Genomic DNA, 9,578 nt, shown 5'->3' with positions numbered 1-9,578 from the left:
GCCTTAATGGGCAAGGAAGTGTACATGGCACCTTGAAGTTGAAGATGGGTTTAAATGAAGACTTGGGTGCAGAGGAACGGAGAGATTTGTGGAGGAACACGTAACGAGTTGGCTTCATGGGCTTACAATATAAACTGACACGATGGTGGTTGGAAGTTTGCATGGGTCAGAAGTGCAGACTGAGCTGTAGCTTGGACAAAATCGTGGGCTGTGGTGTCAATCGGTGGTTGCCAGCTGCTCTCAGATGGGGCCAAGCACGAGAAGAAGCTGAGGTAAGGAAGAGCTAGTGGGTGTGGGGAGGGGGGGACGGCGAGGGTTGGTGTCAAAGTGCACTTCAACCCTGCCGCCCCGAAAGCTGAGTTTCAGCCTACTACATCCTGAAAATTCATTCCAGTTTATATTATTGCATGTGTTAGTGATGGCTTGAGTGTTTGAGACTTTGAAGTATTTCATCTACACATGAAATTGGAATTTTTTTTTTCTTTTTCTTTTCTTTTTTTTTTTTTTCCTGTGGAATATAGCCATGGAAACCTGTAGTCTGTGCTGGAAAATAAATGACTGGAAAAGTTCCTCGGTGACTAACTTGCTACGAGATGTTATTGTAAGTGCAAACACAAAGTCATACTTTTAACAACAAACAAATGCCGTATGCTGATTTTGAATTAGAGATTCATCAGCGAAGTTGGTCCAAGGCAGAAGACGTTGTTGGGACGACCGGTAACGGTGTGGTGGGAAGACAGAAGGTACCTTTTGCACAGGTTTGGGCTGGGGGAATGAGTTATTCTTTGCAGGAGCATGAGAGAGCGCCATGAAAGCTCAGTTGGGGGCAGAAAGGAAAACAAAGGGGGTGGTGGGAAAGAGCGATGTGACCAGCGACGTGTTCACAAGCGTTTCGGTATTGACCTAACTCCGCTGCCATTGAAGTGTGGGTAGGGGGGGACGACTTCAAGGCAAGCAGATGTAGGCCGACGCTGAGAGTTTTTACAGTCGCCTGGTGTGTGTGTAACATGCTGGGACCACCCGATCGTACCTGACCTGCGCTGCCTGAAAGACAGCGAGGAAAAACACATGTGAGGGGACTCATTTTCCTACCGTAACCTGCTCTGCGTTTTCCCTTCCCTAAGGCCACGTGTGTTTGCGTCTACCTGAACAAACTGGAGTCCGTGCTTATGCCGTTCACGTTCGCTCCCTGTTCAGTGCCGAGCAGAAGGTAGATGGAAGATGCAGTTAAACCAGGAGCTGTGAAGGTTTATGGAAGTAGACAACTCCTGTGACCCTTCCATTCTTCATCCCCGTGTGCTCTGTGCTCACCTATTCATAGAAACATCCACGCGCAAACTGTAGAAAGTGCCGATTTATTGCTAAGTGAGTTCATTAATTTATTTTCATTTTACTTTCCTTTCTCTAACCTCCTTTTCCAGTGCTTCAGCTGGAGAAGGGTTTCAGTAATGCTGAATCCTGCCGTTTCTCGTGCCTGAGATAGAAGCGTACGTGCTTTTGGTAGAACATACATGGGTCATGTTTGTTCCGTTTAAGGTTTTGTCTTTTTCTTGAAGACACGTCACGCTCTCTGCTCAGCTTGTCTTCTAGGGCTCCTGTGTTTGGGTCCCGTGGGCCATGGTGGTGCTGGGTTGTCCTCCCAGCTCAGGCTCACTGGCCTGTTGGTTCGCGCACCGGCCCACAGGGCAGCGTGTGCCCCACTGGGGGTTGTAACACCCAGATTTAAGCACACCCTGCAACCAAAAGCAAGCAGGGCTAAGACAGGGCTCCTGAAAACACCATCACTTGGTATTTAAGCTAATTCTAGGGAAAGTGTGACAGGTAAACCTACCTGCCTTTCTTGGTCATGTGTAAGCATTGTTTGGATTTAGGTCAAATTCCTTGAAGGAGCTAAACATCCTTTTTGTCGATGTTCTGCTGCAAAAGGCTTTTCCTTTACAAATGGAGTCTTGCCCTCCTTTCCAACCAGCTCTGAAACAACCATTGTTATAATTACAATAGTAGTATTATTATACTATTACCACAGTATTACTATTACCAAGTATTACCATAGCTTAGGATTTCTGCCTAGTATGATAACAGAAACAAACATGGATGGCGTAAACCTTGGGATGAAACCGGAGTGTTCAGCCTGATAGAAAACCACCCAGATGAGCCTCAAATAGGATTTGTCAATTGTACCTGGATCTGGTGGTTGTCAGAAGTCCTTAGGTCTATTCACTGCCAGCGTGGCCCAGATGCGGTGGGAACTGCGAGAGGAGTGTTTTTCCTGCTGGGGTGTGGGTTGTGTTCTCCAAATCCATCTGGCCATTGCGTGTTTCCTCATCACGACAAGAAGGCAAGGTGGTTTTTTTGCATAAGTAGCCCTCTGAATGAAGAAAATAGGTGATTCTCGCCCGAAAAGCATTGCAGGGCTTTATACACCTCTCCCCCCGTGGCTGTGCTTGGCTTCTGCAGGCACTGAGCTGGCAGAGCTGGGGGTTAGTTTTAATCTGCTCCCTTTAACCTCCTCCCTCCTTAGGGAGCCTCTCTTTTAAAAAGTAAATCACAAGCGATGATCTGGGAGAGACTGATACTCCCCACCTCTTCAATAGGTAAATTGCCCTTTTAGAAGAGTGATCCGTGCTCCTGGCCTCATTTTTCATATCTCACCTAAAAAAAAAAAAAAAGGAAAGAAAAAAAAAAAAAGAAAAAATAATCTTCCAGGGACTTTGACTTAAGCAAAGGCACTTTAGAGTCTTTTTCTAATGTCATTCTGAAGTTAAAAAACAATTTGACTTCAAGGGAGATACGGCCCAATTTTTTAAAAACTTAATAGGATTAGTCATGGGAACTATTTTTAGCAAAAGTTCAACTTTATCCATGTATTTTAATGTGGGAAAAGTGTGTCCTTTTCCCTCTGCTAATGTTTGATGTATTCCAGCCCTCCTGCGAGTGTGTTTGAGTATCTTAGGGGCTCTGGAGTGGAGGAGAACTTCCTCTCGGATTCTCTCTGTTTTCTTTCGTGAAAATGACATTCCTAAGCTGTTTCACTTTCTGACAGGAAATGGAGCCTTGCCAAAAATGATTAAAGTCCAAGAAAGCATAACAGTTCCAAAGCTGCAGCAGTTCTTTAGGAGTCCCGAGTTTGACATTGTGTCAAACAAATGTGAAATATTGTTTAATAAATTTGAATAATACAGGGAAAGGGAAAAATGGTTCTTGGCTTATAATGCTGGTCCTCTTTATTAAGTCTGTAAAGGACTGCCTAGCTCTAATAAATTGAAATATATACATAAATATACTTGTGCATGGATAACAGTTTAATATTGTAATATATAATGAACAGTGCACATGCACCCCCCACATGCAGACGTTGATTTATACCTGTGTGGGACCGTATATATATTGATATGTGTGCGTAGACCCACTCACAAGTTTGTATATATTTATACACGGAATTACCATTTGCAGGCAACTCCTGTGCCTGCTTCGTATAAGAAATATCATAAGCTTTATTTATAAGGTGTGGCATGACATTATGGCTTTATGAAAATACTAATCTCATGCTAGATAAAATACAATTTGTTAACAGTTTCTCAATGGCTTTTAATTCAAGGTTTTTTTAAAGGCGGGGTTGTGCAGTCTTTGCTCGTGCTGAGTAACACCTTATCGTGTAATTCCAGCGTTATTGGAAGGGCCGCGCCGAGGCTCACTAACAGCAGTGAGAATTATACGGCACCCAATAGCCTGGCTCTGCCACCTCCTCACGTTTAACGACTCCTTCTGCCAGAAGGGCTACCAGCCACTGGAAGTCTGACAGTTTTCAATATTAGCTTATTAACACAACAGCTCTATCGAAATGAGCCAGACTTCTAAGAGGTTCCTGTGCTGTCAAGCCCAAGCGTGAAAAAGTCCTGTTGGGCTCCAATAGTCCTAAGATTACTTCTCAACCCCCCCCAAAAAAACAAAACCCCTCAGCATTTGTAAGTTGGCTTCCAATTTCTTTTGGATTTTGATCCTACTGGGTTCACTGAAATCTCATTTTCAAGTTGTGGTCTGACCACAAGGCCAGGAATTTCCTTTTTTTCTTTTTCCTCTTGATTTTAATATGAAAGCTGAATTACATCATCACCAGATTCCAGGAGCTTTGAATTTAAAAATGAATCTAACGATTCAAGGCTCAACAAAACCAGGACGGTTGGCAACTTTACTAGCGAACATGAAAAGTTGCTTTGTTGGTTCTTGCAAGAAAACTCCGCTTGTTTCCCCTCCGTCAGATGCGTTACTTCTCCACCAAAACACATCAAATATTCAAGAACTTATAAAAGAATAAAAACGTCACACTGACGCGGTCTCAAAGACAAAACGTTCTCTAAGTGAGATGTGTTTCAAAGCAAAGCTATAGGAAAGGTTACTATTTTTCATTCCTCGTACGGGACTGTAGCGCGATCTGTTTAAAGGGGAGTCATCTTTATCAGTTTTCTAATGGCATCTGAGATTTCACGTCGGTAAAGTTGAACAGGGACCGTTTGTACCGTCGTACCACGCAGACAGCAATTCGCGGCTACTTTTCAGACAAGCTAAATTGATCAGACAAGTCAGTCAATGTCATTGAGCACTATTTGTCACTTCATAAGCAGCTACAATCTGCTGTTCTATAAATGCAGAAGGACCGTCGAATAAATCACATCAACCAGTGGGAGTAGATAGTATCCCTTCATCCATAATTGGTGCGGTCCTCTCCTGTCACATTCGCTCATTCCCCGCGATTCCGGCGCGGATTGACACTGACAAAGAAAGAGCAGCCGCTGTCAAAGGCGCTGGAGTCTGACTGCTACTCCGCTCTCCCCGCTAATAGATATCTATCATAATATTGCATTAACATCACAAAAAATTCAGACTTATAACTCCGCTATCTGGGTATATCGATGACATATGTAGGGGTCTCTCTTAGGTTACGGGGAAAGCTGATTGATGCAAAAGGAAAGCTTCTGATTAAAACCACTTATCAAATCCATCAGAGGCAGGAATATTTACTGCTGCTAATTTCGTAGATTAAAAAAAAAAAAAAATTAAAAAAAAATGAGGGGAACATGATGATTTGTTGCAAACAGCCCTTCTGGAAATTTGTTAATTGTTATTCTTTGCTGGTGCAGGGATTCTTTATGGACTTTATGCCTACGAAGTGATTGTATGGTAATATAATTACCAAAATAATTAAGGAAATGGAACACTTTGAAAAAATACTAATGACCGTTTAGCACAAAAAAAAAAGGCCCCAAAACTTCTATCTGGTACTGGCTTTGGCAAAAAAAGTGTTTTCTAAGCGAACAGATGAAATTAGCAGAGAATATTTATCGCGAAGGTGTGCCAGGCTACAAACTTTTTTTTTTCCTGGAGAAATGCTGGATGGTTTCTACCAGGAATATGTTAGATGAATCAGCGCGCTCGGCCCTGGCGAGAAATCCCAGTGGAATACCCAAACTGCTGTGTAGTCACATGTAAATCTCTCTGACAACCTGGAGGCACGGATCATTTGTTCAGTGTTCGGTTCCAACAACACGCTCGTGGAGGAAAATGCCTTGTTTGCCTATAAAAAAGAGATTGTAGTGGAATATGTAATTGCTGAGAACAGAGCACCGGGACCCCGGGTCTCCAGGATGAAGGTCTGGATCCTTTCTCTTTATTTTTGGGGAGAAAAAGGTCTTAAGCCAGTTTGATTTTGTGTAAACAATTGCCTGTCGTGTGGAAAAGTAGTGAAACGCTCGCTTTTTAAAGGTGCTCTGTATAAATGTCATGTTCCTGGCTGGAGTCTTTGCTGGGCCCAAAGGCAAAAGTGTAATATCAAATGTTTCTTACCGTTTTTAGTCTGGGACGCCTCTTGACCCGTGTGCAACGATGATGAGCAATTTTCCTTTCTGTGTTGGCTTCTTTGTCTCTTGGTGCAGAAGAAGTTGTCCTGAAAGCGTGCCAGAAACCTAAGTAATAGGTAAGCGGTCAAGATTTTATCTATGAAAGACTTCATTCTGTTAATATTCATATAAATTCTGCTATAAAAAGAGCCCGTGTTCAAAAGAAAACTCAAAGCAGTAGATCATAAAAGTATTCCTCACTAAATACAAGGCTTCAACTTGTTTTTGATAGAAATGTTAGGCCTAAAACCAGAACGTGAAGACAAATCAACGCGTGATGGAGAACTGAACAGCATCCAGCAGAGGCGGCTTACACAGGAGCGCATTCATTGTCAACATCTGATACTGAAAAGGTCAATAGTTAATTAAATAATCCATCACCTTAGGATAGAGAGCAGTCCTCACTTCTGACAATCAATGACAGAAATATTAAAAGGTCAGAAAATGAGTTACTATATATTGTGTTTTCTTACTGTGCATTATAAAGATGTGACTTTGGTTGAGCGGCATGGGCATGAAGGTAGGTAGGAAGAAATATTAGCTGTTGCCCAAACATTTTCCTAAATGATCTTTTACTAGGCTTCTGTATGTGCAGGCTTCTGAAATTATGGGCCTCAGAGATGTAGTAGACTTCTAGAATGACAATTTAGGACTTCATCACGGAGTTTATAACACCCTTTGTTTAATGATCGGGGTGGTTTTGGGAGCATCTTTATCCCCTGCTGCTTGAGGTTGTACTGGAAAGAACTGGGTGAGCATTCCGACATTCCCGTTTTGTTTAGATCGGGGTAGAGTTGCTTTAGGAGCCCGAGAGGCAGTTTTGCTGTGCCTACGTTCTAGACTCGATGAGAAGGGGTTTAGCGGGGTAAATGAAGCCCACCCACTGACCCCGTGCGCAGGCTGCTGCTCGCACTGCGCTGCCAACGCCCAGCGTGCACCTGGTTGCGGGATGATCCTTATAAATAATTACATTACTTCCTCTAGGGTCATGTTTTGGACACCGAGTGTTTATAACTAATTTAAATTAAATATAAGAACAGGGTTGCCATAAGCATTTTTTGCTTTGTTGCCCGTTATAGAAACCGTTTTCAGAAACGTTGCCTCCCTGGCTGCAGGGGCTGTTCCTTGCGCCGTGTTTGCCAGGCGATGAAGGTTAGTGCCTTGGTGCGTTTTTTCCATTCCTTTCTCAAGACAGGCTGAAGTTGTCTCATTTTCTGAATGGAAATTGCCCTTTACGTATGGGGGGGAAAACAACCGCCTCATGTTTCTTTGAGCTTGCAGAGGGCTCCTTAGGGCGATGCCTTCCTCATCGCACTCACCCTCCTCTGTGCATCTGTAGAGCTGGGGGGGACCCCCCTACCTAGATGACGGGCTATGAGCGCACCATAACGGGGATCTGCTGCCCTCTTCTCATTACTATACAGTGTGGAACCAATGCATATTTATTAATACTCTCTCTGTTTCTAAATTTTCTAAATCTTCCTTCCCTGGTACGTCGCTTTACCCTGAGCGTGTGAAAGTCACCGTGCTGAATTCCGGCAAGTGTTATATGATTATTTTATCTCTCACTATAAAGCGTTTTGAAAGACTTTGTATGAGAGGCAATATAAAAATAAATTGAATTGAACTATGGCTTCACCTTCCCACTTTTTTAGTGCAGAAACCTTTAGAGCAAAAACTGCAATATAACGACAAAGGAGGAGATTAAGGCTGTGTCATGAAAGAGGTGACGCCGGATGACAGGTCCGACCCTGCATGAGCAGTTTGGTTGGTTTGCAATCGGCTGTGTATTAATTAGATTTTAAGCATCTTCACAACTGGGAAAAAGCCTGTTTGTATTTTTCGGGGGAAGGTTATTTTAAGCCATGAGAAACGTATTAGATATTATCTGCTGTGGTGTGTTTATATAAACAAAGGTCTACCTGATGGTCGTGCAAACATCTGTTCTGTTCTTACCCAACATTGCACGGGTCATTAAAATTTACCCTGTTGGCCTCTGAAAGGCCAGCTCTGGAAGAACATAATCTTACTTACAGAATCCACAATTGCAATAATTTGTCCTTTAAAAGAAAATAATCTTAGTTTAGCGTAATGATTCCCCCCCGCGCCCCCCCCCCCCCCAGTAGAAATATGATTTTATGTTTTACAGTGCAGGCTCAATAAATTACGTTAATAAATGACTCCTGGTTCATGAGAAGTGCTGTATTTTGACAATATCAGCCAACCTTTCCATTTGTTTAAGCAGGAAAAGTGGGGAGCCAAAATAAAGCTGTTCCAGAAGAAATCTCAAGAATGTTTATGAAACTCTGCTCTAGCTACATTTATTGGGAATCGAAGCATAGTCTTAATTTGTCATGCAGAATTCCAGGGGAGTGAGTAATTTCTAGAGCTTCTCTGAATGCCAGGACTTAACATTTTTCTGTAGCAATTTGTTTGTAAACATGGAGTAAATTGTATAGGTTGCAACGTGACGGAAAGGTATGTAGGATTTGTCATCTTCTGCTAACAGCTGTTGGGTCTGTTTTATTAGCATCTCATGGGTTTTTTCAGATAAATGCGCTGTTGATGGCAAGCGAAAGCACCCCGAGGATCTCTGACGGTGGGCACGCACAAAGTCTAACTGCGATAAGCTGTTTGTCGGGGATTTGGTCTCCAGTGGATCGGCTCCCCTGGGTCGCTGCAGTTCCCACCAGGGTGTCCATGTGTCACCTTCAGAGAAACCCACACTGAACAGGAGGCAAACTCCGGGCGAGATGGTAAACTGCCTTCCGGCAAGGATGCTTCTAGCATCACTTTTCTAATGTGAAGAGGGGAAGTACAGCTTCCCAAGGAGGATTTTTAAGAGAGTGGAGTTAATGAATTTTACTTGCCAAATTCCCTAGTGTTGTAGGAATCCAGGATATTCGTTCCCTCTCTCCCATCTCTCCTCTTCATCTTGTGACATATTGTAGTTGTGGGCTTTGGTTTTTTGTTTGGTGGTCTGATGCTATGTTAGAGAGCAGCGGAGTGGTGGGGATGGGTCTGAAGGGGAGAGTAGCTCGTACTGAGGGCCTCAAGTCTCCCCTGTTTGTGTTTTAGGGTTAGCCTTGGACTGAGACTAGCGTGGCCCCATGGATTGACCCCCTGATAGTGATCAGACTGCATTGGGTCTGACCTTGGTGTGCACCTGCATTTCAGTGCTGTTCAAAGGGCACCCAGTGCATGGTTTCCAGATACCTCTTTGCAGTGGCTCCTGATGAGGGGAGAAGAAGGGACTGGGAGGTATATTTTTGAGGTTCACTCTGGACTCAAGTGAAAATGCCTGCAGAAACACACACCTGAATGTTAGACAATGTTTTGTGGTCCTTCCTTATGTAGCATGATGAGTCTTGTTCTGTGGACTATCCAAAATTGGATTTTTTAGCAAGTTTGCTGAGGATCCCTTCCGTGTGTCCATACTGTCAATTCACTCTTTATGCAGTAGGCAGGTGAACATCTCCAGAAGTCCCATCAACAGTCTGTCACTGCATCCCTAGGCTCAAAGTGAGCACACCAGTAGTCCCAGACACCAAATCTCGTTCATGGAGTCTGTGTTTGAGGCATGTATTGCCTTGGGAGGGACATGAGCCTGCCTCAGCTAGACCTGTGCGTTCTCGTACCCTTTCAGAGGTTTTTCATGGCTTTGAATAATGTGGCAGCGACTAC

The 9,578-nt window shown here is 43.5% G+C and overlaps 1 long non-coding RNA gene across 2 annotated transcripts; it reads left to right on the top strand.

Moving 5' to 3' along the window:
- Positions 1-373: 373 nt before the first annotated feature.
- LOC128913126 (uncharacterized) lies at positions 374-6,247 on the top strand. Of its 2 annotated transcripts, none has more exons than XR_008467847.1 (4): positions 374-601; positions 1,125-1,365; positions 5,851-5,971; positions 6,127-6,247. It is a non-coding gene; the product is annotated as an uncharacterized LOC128913126 (long non-coding RNA). The 2 variants fall into 2 exon arrangements; XR_008467848.1 differs by having other exon boundaries at positions 374-743.
- The last annotated feature ends 3,331 nt before the right edge of the window (positions 6,248-9,578 follow it).

This window comes from Rissa tridactyla, chromosome 7 (genome assembly GCF_028500815.1).
Source record: "Rissa tridactyla isolate bRisTri1 chromosome 7, bRisTri1.patW.cur.20221130, whole genome shotgun sequence".
Taxonomy (NCBI): Eukaryota; Metazoa; Chordata; class Aves; order Charadriiformes; family Laridae; genus Rissa; species Rissa tridactyla.
Note: the sequence above shows the minus strand (reverse complement) of the source record. Positions and strands in the feature narration are given on the sequence as shown.